Here is a 15,195-nt window from a genome sequence, read left to right on the forward strand (position 1 = left end):
TTCTGCCCCATGTCCAACATAAATCTACCCTTAGCAATCTCATACTAATTATATACGTAACTAATAAATACAATTATTTAGATACAATGCCAGAAATTTGTTTTGGCTAAAGGGAGGGGAATTTGTTATTGAAACTCCTATCTATAAAGTTTCATAAAATCCTTGTGCATACAGAAAATAATTTTCACAGTATCCTGAGATGCTTTATATAGATAAGAATTTATGGGCTGGAATTGGAAGCAAATGTGTTGTTTATGCTCTGCTAGGACCCAGCAGGCAATGGTTGTAGTAGCTCACTAAATGTTCTGCAAACACACGTGAGCACAAATCACTGCCTGGGTACCTGCCCAGCTCAACAGAGCAGTGTGGGAGAAGAACAAAGCATATAAATAAATGAGCAATGATGGTTTTAAGATTGCTTAGCATCCAGCCTCAATCACCATGTTGCCAGTCCCCTTCACTGTTGGCTTTCAGTGTTGAATAACTGAATATTGAAGTACTGGTGGGCAAATCCCACCTGCCCTTTCTCTCCTACGTAGTAGCCACTTCAGCAGAATGGGTACTTCTCTGCTTAGCTGGGAACTTGTTGTGGAGCCTTGGGTGCTCCACAGAGGAGTTCTGTACTTCAACACACCAGATCTTTAAGGCATTCAAGATGTGTGCTGACCATTTTTCCATTTCAGTAAATGTCATACTTAGATGCTGACCCTAGTGACATAATAAATAACACAAGCTGAGTGCTGTGTGCTTGCCAGAGATCCTGAGCAGATTAGTACCTCACAGAACCAATTTCAAACTGATGATTAGTAGGAGATACTACATGATACACAACATTCCCTTCTGAAAGTGCCATTTTGATTCTTAGACCCATCCCCAATAACCCTCCTATTTGCCTGGTTGCACTTTCACATAGTAACTACTGTTTCCCATATAATGATGCCAAGATAAAGAGGATTGCACCAGTGGTACCAGGGTAGAAATGATTCAAAAAACTTCAGCATGTCTTGATACAGTTTATTTTGGGTCCCAGAGCAGCTCTGCAGGATTTGGGTTGATGGTGCCTCTAAAACTGACCTTCTATTCCTTGTACCTTGAGTGCTGGATTGCATATAGGCAGTGTCAGCTGTAATGCTTTTTAGCTGGTGGAGCTATCAACAGAATGTTTTTGTTTAAACTTATGTTCATATAATGTAGCTGAAGTTTTAGTGTGTGCAAAATAAGAAGAGTATAGGTTTTTCACTATGAACAATAAAATGATATTATTACACACTGCGTAACAGAGGAAGAAGAGGTCTTTTCTTTGTAAAGAACTCGGTGACTTCATTCAACTCCATTGCAAAAAAGGAACACAAGTTACACAATATCCTCCCTGCTCAGCTCTCAAACAGAAGTCTTAGGGGAGCAGGGTTACCGAGATCTTTCCCATTTTCTGCTGCATGCCACCTTTCACTCTCAACCTACGTTGGACATCCCCATCTCAGCAAGTACCTTTGAGGTCAATCCCCACCAACTGCTGCAGTGGTGTTGCAGTGCCAGCCTTCGTGCTGGCATGCTTGCTGTCTGATTAATGCAAGAGAGAAATGAGACTTGGGAAGATTTCACTGAGGCTGTAAGGTTCTCATAGGGGTGGACCCCAGCACTGCTAAAACAAGGCCTGACCCTTGTTATTTGCCACTGTTATTTAGTGTAAGTTCTTCCATGCCACCTGCAAGGTAGAGAGCAATTTGTTTTTCTCCTTGCCCAGCTGCAATTAAATTCCTAAGAATTAAGTAGTTGTTCTTTAGTGAGACCTTGTGAGTACTGACATCTGTTGGATGTTTTTGAGTCAAGGACACAGGCCTCCTCTATCTCACCCAAACCATCTCTCTTGTATCTATGTCTTCTGCTAGGACAACAGATGAGACATTCAGTTTTAGCTTCTCTCACAGAGTTTCTTTCCTTGTGAAAAAGTCATATTGAAACCCATTCTAAAGCCCTCCCACCCCCCAATACCTGAACTCTGTTTAATTTCAAAGGTTAAGCAAATAGGCAGATAGATAATTTTCTCCTCTAGGTGCATGCTTCCAAGGCTGAAGGTCTCATTTGTACTCAAGTTGCAAACAACACTTAATGATTTTATTTGACTAAGGCAAAATGAAAGACAGTATTTAGAAAATGTCATTAGGAAAACATTTGCTTCTTTGTTTCTGTAACAGATTACTGGGTAATCTCCTAACTGATCTGGCTTAGCTGATTGCATTTGGTGTGCTGATGGCGCTGATATTGATGGGCTGAGCCTTCAAAGCCTACACATCACCCTATGGAAGACTAGTAAGTTGCCTCACGCCAGGACCATGCAAAACAGTTGCCCTGTAAGGCTATCCCAAAGTTTGAAACAAAAACTAGGTAGGAGGCAGAACAGCTCAGAGCAGCACCAGAGAGTTAAGGGCAGCTGAACATGCTAGAACACCAAGCCAACCCTGCTGGCTGATGAAGGCTGTGGAGGTCCCAGGAGAGGAGCCAGTTGGTTGATGCACAGTGTGGAAGCTGAGTTAGACTGATGCAGTGGGGGTGTCTAGCACTTCAGTCATTTGCGGTGTTGCCCTTCACCCATGAGGGATGGGGTCCCGGATCCCCCCCACCGACACACCTGCCAGCAGCTGGGCTGCCCTCAGGTAGGCAAGGAACAAGGTAGGAAAGGGCTTCATGGAGGGAGGGAGGAGGGAATCACTGGTCAGAGTGCTTGCATTTTGCACAGGCAGAGGGTGTGCCCCTTCCTTACAGCAATGCAGCAAATTCAAATTCTGTTATTTACCAATAAAAAGAGGATGCTAGCTGTGTTTTGTAATCCACTGTGAATTCGTTCTTACTTTAAGGATTCCTCATTTATAAGTATAATGCCTTACTTTAGCATGAAGTTCATCAAATGTTTATCATCAAAAGTCAAGACTTCATCTACTGCCTGAATTTGGCATAAATCTGATTGGTTTCTTTTGTAGGAAGCCTATTTAGGAATCAATTATGTATTTTAATGGGCGTGAAAACAGCTCTTCTTTGGTCATTGTAGTAGATTACAGCTTGTAGTCTGACATCACTTAACTGCGTAGCAAATTGTCTGAAGATGAAAGCTCCTATTAGGACACTTTAAAAATCTCTGTTTCGGAATGAGTACTTAACAACCATTAAAGCATCTTGATAGAAATGTCGCTACCCTCGTTACATCTGTACCTTTGGTTAGTTTCCTTCCCCCTTTCCAATTTTCTCCTAGCATCTTGCAGCTTGCCTGTTATTTGGATGTATAATTAGAAATCCATTATTATGTTTTATGGAGATGTAAAGAGTAGGAAGAAAGCTGCGTAACTACTTCTTACATGCAGCATGCAAATTATCCACCTTGTGTGTTTTGGCTCTGAATGTTCCGCAGATGTAGTTTCATTTCCCTTGGATCTCTGTTTACCCATTTTTATTGCTAGTCATCAAGTATAGCAACAGAAAAATCAAAATAGGAAGGGGGAGGGACCTTCCCATAGAATCAACTTAGCATGTCCCCATCACGGAGTGGTATCGACATTAATGTCCTTCACCTACACAGTGCTTTGCACAGCCATTATTTATAACAGATGGTCATGGAAAGGGTAGGGGTAACTGGCACTGGGTGATAAAATGGTCACTGCCAAAGCTGAATACTTGGGAAAGTGCTTTGAAGGATATGATTTTAAGTCTTCTGTCCAGATGCTATGTTTACTGAGAATGAATGCAGGACGATGCTGGAGGCATTTAGGAGATGTACAGATGTGGTGCTTGGGGCATGGTTTAAGCAATGGACTTGCTAGAGTTAGGTTAATGGTTGGTATAGCTAGGTTATGGTTGGACTTGGTGATCTTAAAGGTTTTTTCCAACCAGAATAATTCTGTGACTTGACTGTACCCCACAGCTCAGAATGAGCAAAAGCCTCTTTTCTAAACCTGATTCTTCCAGCTGACATTTTTTCTGATCTTGCCTAAAGGTAATATCCAGCTGTGTGATATACTCAAGACCTGATCTGAAGTCAGTGGAAGTCTTAGGGATTTTATGGATCCTTATGTTATCAGGATGCTAGGTTTTTAAGAGCTTTACATCTGGCCTTCATCCTCTGTGAAATTCCACCAGTGCATATGGCACAGTGCAATGGGTTGCACTCCTGCTATGGCTTCTTCAGATTTGCCAGTCCAGGAGAGAGCAGAAGTGGTAGAGATTTGTCCCCTCTTCTTCTTCCCACCAGATGGAAACATCCCGAGTCAAGAAGGAAGCTCCTCCACTTCCTGAGGTTTGTGACCAGAAAGGTCCAGTGAGGCTCCTGGAACTGGCAAAGCCTCTGGAGCTGTGACTGCCCCTTGCGAGAGAAGCAAGCTTTGCTATACCTTTTGGAGGTCCCTTGTTGGATCCCTACTGCTGTTTCTCCAGGTGACCTGATGCCTCTAAGCAGGGAGAGGGCTCAGATTAAAGCCAAGATTACATTACAGTGTTGTTGGGCATTGGGCCTGATGTAAGTGCATGGAAGTGGCTCTTTGAGAGATTATAAAAGCACATAATCTGTCTATTTTGGGGGGATAGGACAAGGGTGCCAATGTCTGAGGAAGTGTTGGTTTCACAGGAAAGGACAAGGCTTCTAAATGGGGGTTTGGCAGAGCTGTGACACAGGATTTAAGACTGCTTGTAGTGCATGGTGTTCTGTGGTTCAGTGTCTCAGTGAAACTTTCTGAATATGAAGTTTTAAAAAGAGAGAAGGCCAAAGTGCATTTAGTAGGTGTGCATTTAATTAAAAAAAAATAAATTCCTGAGTATTATTTTATATTATTTTATATAATTTCTTTAGCCACTGACTTTAGCCACAAAGATGATCAAAGGGCTGGAGTACCTCTGCTATGAAGACAGGCTGAGAGAGCTGGTGCTTTTCAGCTTGGAGAAGAGAAGGCTCTGAGGAGACCTTATAGTGGCCTTCCAGTACCTAAGGAAGCCTACAGGAAAACTGGGAAGGGATTTTACACGGGCTTGTAGCAAGAAGAGAAGGGGTAACAGTTTCAAACTGGAAGAGGGGAGATTTAGATTAGATGTTAGGAAGAAAGTCTTCACTGTGAGTGTGGTGACACTGGCACAGGTTGCCCAGGGAGGTTGTGGATGCCCCGTTCCTAGAAGTGTTCAAGAGCAGGTTGAACGGGGCTTTGAGCAACCTGGTCTAGTGGAAGGCATCCCTGCCCATGCAGGGGGGTTAGAACTAGATGATCTTCAAGGTCCCTTCCAACCCAAACCATTCTATGGTTCTATGACTGGACAAACCCAGACACTACATTGCTACAACTTCCAGATTTTTCCCCATTCTGAATTGCCAGTTTTACTTAGATTTTATTTGCATGTAACTAGTAAAAGAATACATTGCTCAAACGTATCAGTTTCTTTTAGTCATGGTAAATGTAGGAAACAGATTCTGATCAACCAGGCATAGCCATTTAATAATAAAGTCGTATTTGATCAGTGTATTATATGCACGTATATACACACACATATGCATCTATATATTATACACGTATGTGTGTAAGAACTAGGGAAGATAGTTTATCCTTTGTCATAAAGAGACAAGAAATATACTTATTGAGCTAATTTGATAACCATGCCATATTTATGACTTAAGGAAGTCATATAGCTATAAAGATTGGAACAATTCAGAAATATGTAATATGTTTCTAGGATGAGAGGATGGACTGGGCCAAGTAAAGGAGAAAACATGGAGCAGGGACACAGGTTAGACCTTTGGTTCTACTGCCATTAGCAACGCAGGTGAGGTATGATGAATGACTGCTGTTTTGGGCTGGCACCTGTCCTTCCTCAAAAACAAGTGATATTCTTTCTCTGTGTCTTCATCTTTGTCTTGATGGCAGCAGCAGCAGCCACACTGGCCCTTCAGAAGCCTTGTGTGCATGAAAGAAGCAGTAAAGCTATGGCCACTTTGTTGCACCAGAAGTTTTGAGGACAGGCTTTTTAGTAGGGCTTGTTGTGATAGGACAAGAGGTAGTGGTTTTATAGAATCATAGAATAACTGAATGGTTAAGGTTGGAAGAGAACTTAAAGATTATCAGGTTCCAACGTGCCTGCTATAAGCAGGGGCACCTCACACTAGACCAGGCTGCACAAGGTCTCATCCAACTTGCCCTTGAACACCTCAAGTAAGGGGGCTTCCACAACGTCCCTGGGCAACTTATTTCAGCACCTTAATACCCTCATGGTGAAAAATTTCTTCCCAATGTCTAACCTAAATCTCTCCTCTTTCAGTTTAAAACCATTACCTGTTGTCCTATTACTACCCTCTCAGGTGAAAGCCCCTCCCCAGCTTTCCTCTAGCCCCTTCCAGGTATTGGAAGGCCACTGTATGGTCTCCCTGGAGCCTTCTCTTCTCCAGGCTGAACAACCGCAGCTCTCTCAGCCTGTCTTCATAGCAGAGGTGCTCCAGGCCTTTGATCATCTTTGTGGCCATTCTCTGGACCCTCTTCAATCTTTCCTGTGCTGAGGGCTGCAGAGCTGTGTTTTAAGCTAAAGAAGGACAGATTCAGACTAGATTTAAGAAATATATTTTTTACAATGAGGATGGTGAAACACTGGAACATGTTATCCAGAGACGTGATAGAATCTCTATCTATGGAAACATTTGAGGTAAGGTTGAATGGGGCTCTGAGTAACCTGATCTAGTTGAAGATGTTCCTGCTCACTGCAGGGTGGGATGGGCTAGATGACCTTTAAAGGCCCCTTCCAGCCCAAACTATTCTCTGATTTGAAGTTTACTCCCACAGGCAATGACATGCTGTACCTAAGCCAAGGTTGTCCTGCTCACCAGGCTGGAGAGGGAGACTGTCCCCACTAGAGATCTGCCATACTCACACCCAGGCATCACCAAAGAGGGACCAGGCTGCATTTGTGCAAACCTACATACATTTTAAATTTTAGACAGGGAAAGCTGCTGCAGCAATTTAGCCTTACTTGGAGAGTAGGATTTGAAGACACTGAGATTGCTTGTGTATCACCACTACTTTACAGCTTTATCCAGACCTGTAGCGGGGGGCTTTGGTCAGTGCAGTGATGCAGTTTGGCCAAGCATGGACTACAAAGTCTCCAGCTCAATCCTGTCCCATCTATGGATTCTGTCTTGTGGGTCCAACAGCTGTAGAAACTTTTTTTAATCACTAGTTTAGGAAGATACATCTCTGGATACATCCAAGGAGTAGGTCTGTTGAGGAAGCAGGTGCCAGTTTTCCATAGTTACTTTTAAGAGCCAAATTGTGCTTTAGTGCTGATTTTTAATTTTAAGGCAATATTGAGAATTTAAAAACCCTTCTTTTATTTTTTTTTTTAATTTTATTTTTTATTTGATCCAGCTGGAGCTTGTACTTCCTCTTTTACTTTTTCTTTTATTATTTAAAATCCTTAATTACCCGAGACAAAATTGGTAAGGAAATCTGCAGAATCTAGGGATTCCACAGAGCTCTTTCTATAAACATTCAGGCTATTCACTGTTGCCAAATAGTCATGTGCCAACTCTGAAACACCCACCCACTCCCTCCTTCTGCCGCAGCAAACTAATAAGCACATTGATTACATTCATTTAAAGAAAAACACTGCTCTTTTAATCTTTACATTCCGCACGCTTTAGATTTCTGATTATGAGAGATATCCTGTTTATCACACATCATGTGGTGAAAAAAGCTACTTGACACACCTCAACACATTAGATATTTTAAAAGAATATTTTATAGGGTACCAGCAAGTGGTAGTAGGAGATAATTATCGTTTCCTGCAAGCTGTTGTTGTGCTATTCGCAAGATGAATGAGAGGTCTCTTAGATGTGATTTTTGTAAAGGTCCCTTAAATTACTTCAGCCCCCCCAAACAAAAATGTTCAATTTCTCTCTTCCTTCCCTCTCCTTTACCCTCTCTCCCCCCAAAAATCTGGAACTTGCTTGTAATAATACGAGACAGCCACATGATGCCTATTTCACTACTCTGTAAGATACATTAAGAATGATAATTCTTTAGTTGTATATAGGTTTATATGTATACATATATGTATAAAAAAGCAAAAACAAAACCATGTGTGTGTATTGTACATGACTGATAAAATATATAGTGCATGTTTAAAGCAGACTTGAAATCCACTACTTTACACAGTTGAACAAATTTTTGGATTTGAAGACTGACAGGAGCAATCTGCGTTAGGTGCCAAAGCCTTTCCAAATGTGCCATGCAGGTGGATGTAGGTATGCACCTAGACAAGCTTGCTTTCCTCCAGCAGGTGGTTGAGGAAGGTGCCCACCAAACCCCTCAGCTGCAGAGCAAGCCACAAGTGCTCCCTGGGGTTTGACCCCAGCCAGGTCTACCAGAGGTGCTGGTTCCCAACAGGGCAGCTGGTGCTGAACACCACCTCCAAGCAGCTCAGAGATGAGCAACAAATTCAACCAAAGCTGTGGAAAACCTTGCTCAAAATCCTCCTCTGGGCCCATTTGATTTTACTACAGTGGATTTCGGATCCTGGAATTTTGCATACCTGAGCCACAGTGCTGTACTGGCCAAGGCACTGCCTGTACCCCTAAAGGCAACTGGCAATGATATTCCTGATTTTTAAAGGTGCTGAGGCTTCCTACCATGTGGAAAGGTTTCTACAGCATCTTGAAAAACATCTCAAATCCAATATTCTTAAAGCCCACTCTGCTCATTTCTCACACGAGTGCAACCTTTAGGATTAAAATTTGTTTGAGGTCAGAAGTCCAGGCTCCACACCGTGCAACTGTACTGCTATGGCTGGAGTAGGGTTGGTATTTCCACAGTTTCTCATTCTTCAGGCTAGTGCCTGCTCATATTTTTCACTATAAGCATGTATCCTCAGTTACTAATTCATTTGCTAATTACCTTTAACACAACTGTTTATTATTGGCCAAAACCATGCAGAGTTCCTAGAATTATGTCTTTTGCCCCATTTGCTCAGTTGGCCTATAAATTACTAATGTAGATTTTATTCTATTTATTTATTTTTTAATTTAAACCCAGTTAAATACAGATGTGAGAATAAAACTTTTCAGGGTTTTTTTTATTCCATGTATGTACAATCTCCATAGCTATTGTGGTAGACTTTTAAAGGCAGCATATACTAAGAATTCTTCCTAATATTTTAACTGCTAACCTGGTTGTTTCCCCTAAGAATAGCTTTTCTAATGGAACAATTCAGAAGAAGCACTATCATCATATCATAATGCTCTGTGACAAACTGTGGCTGGCGAGGGGGACTTTAAGCAGCCAGTACTGTAGAGCTGAAAAAAATGATTGTACTGAGAGATTCAGGACAAGTTGTACTTAATCTTCTTTTGCTGTTTTTCAGTTTTTCTTTAATGTGTGAGTGTCTGTCTGATGTCTTCCAGCAGCAGTAGAAGACACCAGCTGAAGACTAAGATTCACCTGTGCAAGGTTTTTTGTAGGCTTTCCAAGATTTAGAAGAGATCATCCCTGTCTTTGGACAGATGGAAGCAACTAGCTCATATAGAAACCCGAAATATGTAAAAATCATGGCTCTCAGTAGAGGAATTTTGTTGGTAAAACCCAGTTGGCCTTCAGAAACTTAATTGTTGTGTTGTCTGAATAGAAATTACTTCATTATGGGCCTAGATATAAGTCACAAACAAGGAACTTATAAAGCTAAAGAACACCCTGAATTTTCAACTGCTGATGAGAGGCCCTCAGTAGGGCTCAGTGGAAGGTGTAACAGCTGAAACAGCTGAAAATATAAATTTATGATGTAAAACTTTTTCCTCTTACCACATGTTTTTGCTGCTGTTTCTGTTGAGACTTTTCTGCTGTAGTGATCCTTACAAGGGTGTTTCAAAGAAGGCCCAAAAACCCCTAGATCTTATTGCTTACATGTCTTCTTTCCTTGACAGAACAATATGAAATAGTTGACCTTGCTCAGAGCAATATCATTAAACCTAAACAAGATGACACTTGTACGGCCTTTTGAACAGTAGCTGTCTAAAGCACTTTCTGAACTCTTGTGGAACAAAAAGAAAATTTCAGGCAACTGAAATACACGTAATGCTAGACAGACAATGTCCTTGTTTTAGCATGAACTTATGGGTGCATTAATATACAAGTTTTAAATGAAGAAACTGAGTGGTTTACAGCTTAGAAGGTCATATTGAAATCTTTGTTTATCATACAGTAAATCAAATTTGTACTTAGATATTTTGAAGAACCTTTGTCTGAGGATCTGCTGAAATGCTGTGCTCTGGGCTAACATCTGTGCCTGTCAGGTGACCAGCAGAGATCTGTCAGGATGTTTCATCCCTCATATCAAATGCTGGAGAATCAATGGAGTCCCAGTGATACTAGCTACTGTCAACTTCAGTCAAGGTGAAGGGGGAGCCAGGGAGAGCTAGCAAAGGCCAGTGGGGAAGGGATTTTTCTGGATTAAACACAAGAAGATAAAAATTAATTTTTGACAGACATATCTAGCCTTCTTTTTTTTCCTTCACTCAAGAAGGAACTCAGCACACTTCACATATAGGTCACACTCTTGCAGCCCTTCTTTCCACATGCTTAATTGGGCAGATGTTATGAATTCACTGTTCTCTACACAGTCTTCTCTCCAGTAGCCCAGAGTCAGTTTCAGCACTGCTTCTATTGTGATGCTTGTGCCATCCAGGGACCTAGGGAATTGAATCTGTTGGTTTAAGGAGTGAGATGCTGCAACTCGTTCATGAAACCATGAAACAGCATGGGCAATGCCCTACTTTGGCCAGAGTTTTCCTTGTCTGCTTGCTAGCTGGGTGGAGCCCTTTTCACTTGAGTTCTTCTCCGTGCTTGCACAGAAAGGTTAGAGCTGAGGAGAGGAAATAATAGAATTGTTTTGGTTGAAAAAGACCTCTAAGATCAAGTCCAACTGTTTACCTAGTGCTGCCCAATCCACCACTAAACATAAGCATTGCATCTTTAAACACTTCCACAGATGATGACTCCACCACTTTCCTGAGCAGCCTATTCCAGTGCTTGACAACCCTTTCAGTGAAGAAAAACACCTCATAAACAGGATTATGCTCCTTTCTGGATCAGCTTTCCCCATGATGTACGGGCTGCTGTTTAACTTTCCCCATACACCAGAACTTAACTAGGCTGGAGTGCCATTCACAGCACATTCACATCATGCTGGAGAGTGTAGTCGACACAGATGGCTCTTTGTTGCTAAGTATACGTGAGTGCTAAATTGAATGTGCTCTCTTGTCTAATATTTAACAAAGCACATTGAGTTAATGACTAATGTTTCATTATTGCAGGAAGCTTTTAGTACCAAAAGGTTAAGTGGTTCATTTGAATATTGCCCGAGTATCTTTGGCCTGTCAGGGTTGGTTGGTTTTTTCTTTTTCTAAAATTAATCTGCTGTTGTTGTGATCATGTCTGACAAGTGGTGGTTAAAAGGAAAAGCAGGTTGTAGAGGTCTGTTTCCATGACTTAATTTTACTGATATTTAGCAATCTGGATTTTAGTCAGCTGAGCATCTAATTTGCATGGACCCTTATTCAGGCATGAGAAGCCAGTTTGGAGCATAGGCCATCTTTTGCTGGGAATTATTTGCATCAGAGGCAAAGGACTTGGGGGAAGTGACAGAAAAGAGGGCAAAGTTAATGGAGCTAGGAGAGGTTACCAGAAGAGACTTGCTGTGTGTTCACACAGGTAGGGAAGAAGGCTTAGAAATTATTGTTCAATATAAAATTATAGTGGCTGTGTACTAGTAAAGCACCACGGAAACAAGTTTCTGCTACAACAAAATTAATGATGAGCTGCTTTTGACATGTGGTGATAAAAATGCAGGAAAAAAAATAATCTAAGAAATAAAGCCTCCCTGTTACTTTAGTTATGCTGAACTCTCAGTCCTTTGAGTGTTTTTCTTTCAGTGAAAAGCAGATTTCTAGTAAACAAATTCACCACATTTTTTCTGTTTAGTTTGTTGCTAAACACACATAACATCACAGAATAATGGCTAAGGTTGGAAGGGACCTGAAAGATCATCAGGTTCCAACCTCCCAGCCATGAGCAGGGACACCTCACACGAGACCAGGCTGCACAAAGCCTCATCCAACTTGGCCTTGAACACCTTCAGGGAGGAGGCTTCCACGACCTCCCTGGGCAACCTATTCCAGTGCCTTACTACCTTCAGGGTGAAGAATTTCTTCCTGATGCCCAACTTAAATCTAACTTGTAGGAACTGCATTACCTTTAGGACTCCTACAACTATGGTTGATTCATGCTTAAATGCTAATTAGGAGTCTGAAAGACAGATTAACACACAGCATGATTGCATAATATTTTTTAGAAAATCAGGCTACACAGGATACTAGAAATCAACATCAAAGCTCTCCTCTCTTCATAGCAGCAGAAGCAGTACATCAAACCCATACTGTCCCACTTTGCTGCTTCCCTGCATGGGAGCAGTTTGTGCTGCTCAGCCTTGCAAGAAAAACATGGCTCTTGCAATTCCTCAGCTTCTCTTTTTTTTTTTTCCCTTCTCCCCCTCTCCCTCCCCCATAGTCTCTGCAGTGACTTTGCCACTCGACCACCCTACAGCAGAGTGTAGTTCTAAATACTCACTTGTGGCTGTTTTTAACAGTGTAACTGTTTCTCAGGTCTGCTCCATTTGTTGTGGATTTTTAAATAGATTTTATTACTTTTTATTCTGAATCTTCAATTCAAAGTCTTTTTTGTTTCTGATTAATGATTACTCCCAATAGTTTCACCTCTCTGGAAAAGAGATCTAGCTTAGTACACCAACATTAATCCTACGAAAAAAAAGCAGCTGGAGAAGCTTTACTTTTGAGAAGGTGTCTGTGTTTTCTTTTGTTTTGTTTTTAAAACTAATTATTACATTATTACAGTTTCTATATCAAATTTTAAATTGGACAAGTTGTTTTTTTTCTATTTGAAAAATATTTGTGATGGCTTCTAAAATAAGACCTGCTTGCATTATAACTGATCCTGAAATGTTGATGAATTTAAGTATCTCCTGGTTATATATTACTGTTTAATACATGATAGAAATGAAGCTTCTTTGCAGCTTTCAATTTGAGCAGTCTGATCTAAAATAGGGAAAGTACCCAGGAGTCAGGCTGAGAACAACTATGTCCGTGTGCCAGTATGGGGGGATCTAAATTAGCTGTCATAAGTTAATTTGATGAACCTGCAGACTTCTTAGTCCTAGCACAAAAAAAAGTGTAAAGTTCTCTTAAAGATTATTTTGTGGGTCTTTGAATAACCCATTAGGTGTACTTGTTGTGGAGTGATGCTTCTGCCCAGGTATGTGTCTCTGTATTGTGAGACTTAAGGGAGAATTACTGAATACCTTCTTCTGGGTATAAACCTGAAATAAACCCGATTATCTTTTTGTTTACTTTGGAGTCCAAAGCTGTTCTCTCAAGTGGTTCTCAGTGGCTCCCTACGTGTCTTTCAGGCCCAGCGACTAGCTTAAAGATCTCCCTCACAGTTTTGTGTTTCAGGAGTCCAGGGAATTTTGAGATTAAAAATGTTTTATTTTGCATTGTTCAGAGTACTTGAAGGGAATGCTCCCTACAGGAAAAAACACTTGACTGCTCTTATGCCAAAGGACTTCCTTTTCCTTCCCAAGTCCAAGTCTTTAACTTCCTTACAGCAAAATCTCCATGACTGTTATGGAAGCACTGTAATTTCATACTGTTTTTCTGTGTAAGTAAGTCCTTTGCTAAATCAGGGGTCTCTGTGTGCATCTCAGCACCAAGATCCCACAAAGAGAACAGCCCTCTTGTTATGAGTTTAGATCAAAAAATAGGCATGAGGAATGATTTTTGTAAATGCCATATGGGATTCTCCTAATTTCACTCTTTGTTCAATATAATCCCCCCACCCCCCCTTTTTTTTTGTTCTTTTGCTTTTTTGCTTTTTTCTGCCTTACTACAGCAGTAGATCTCTGCTTTTGGTGGTATCTTGTCACCTCTGACATGAAAAAGCAAAATACATGATTTAGCAAACCTCCTCAGAGCTGGGTATCTCTCAGTGTGTTAGGCTGCCAGGCAAAGCACATGAACACAAATCAGACACAACATCCCATTGAAATGAACAGGAACCACCATTCCTTCACACCCTTAGGACCACTTCAGGAGAGATACCAAGGAAGGGGTGACCAAAATACACACCAAAAAGGTCCAGTGGAGCGCACATCTCTGGCACAGAGCAATGTATAATAAATTGTCTCATTTCAACAGACACCTCACATTTCAGTGCCTGCCTAGTGGTCGTCGCTCTGCGATGCAGCGACTCAGACTCTGTTCAGTTTTGGGCTCCTCACTACAAGAAGGACAAGGTGCTGCAGCAAGTCCAGAGAAGGGCAATGAAGCTGGTGAAGGGCCTACAGCATCTGAGGGAACTGGGGTTGTTCGGTCTGGAGAAAAGGAGGCTGAGAGGAGACCTTATAGCTCTCTACAACTACATGAAAGGAGGTTGTAGAGAGGTGGGAGTTGGTCTCTTCTCCTGAGTTACAACTGATAGAACACAAGAAAATGGCCTCAAGTTGGGCCATCAGAGGCTTAGATTGGGTATTAGGAAAAACTTATTTACTGAAAGGGTTGTCAAGAATGGAAACAGGTTGTCCAGGGACATGATGGAGTCACCATCCCTGGAGGTATTTAAAAGCTGTGTAGATGTGGTGCTTAGGGACATGGTTTAGTGGTGGACTTGTCAGTGCTGGGTTAATGGTTTGACTCTATGATCTTAAGGGCCTTTTACAAGCAAAACAATTCTGTGATTATGAGACACCTATGCCAGGGAAGCAGCTCATGCCAGATGAAGACAGCAAGGTGCAGGATAGCTGCCTGTGAGGTGGCTGTTTCTCCCTGTGCCTTATGAGGACAGAAGGTGCTGCACTGAATAATGAAGCAGAGCTGGAGTCTGTTTGCTCCACAGATCTGAAAAATGTTGGCCTATTGGCATTTTTCCATACAAGTTGATAGGGGAGGAGTTGATAAATTTGTGTCAAAAGCCAACACTTTCATGCCTCCACAGGTCATTGCAATGCTCAACTCTACATACCCTGCAGAAAAATAGTTGTGTCTGATCCTCTGAAACAGGTTTCCTCAGGTCAGTAATTTTTTGTTAACCTTTTAATGTATTTTAAACTATGAAAAGC

Source organism: Chaetura pelagica, unplaced genomic scaffold, assembly GCF_000747805.2.
Source record: "Chaetura pelagica isolate M959 unplaced genomic scaffold, ChaPel_1.0 scaffold123, whole genome shotgun sequence".
NCBI classification, from domain to species: Eukaryota; Metazoa; Chordata; class Aves; order Apodiformes; family Apodidae; genus Chaetura; species Chaetura pelagica.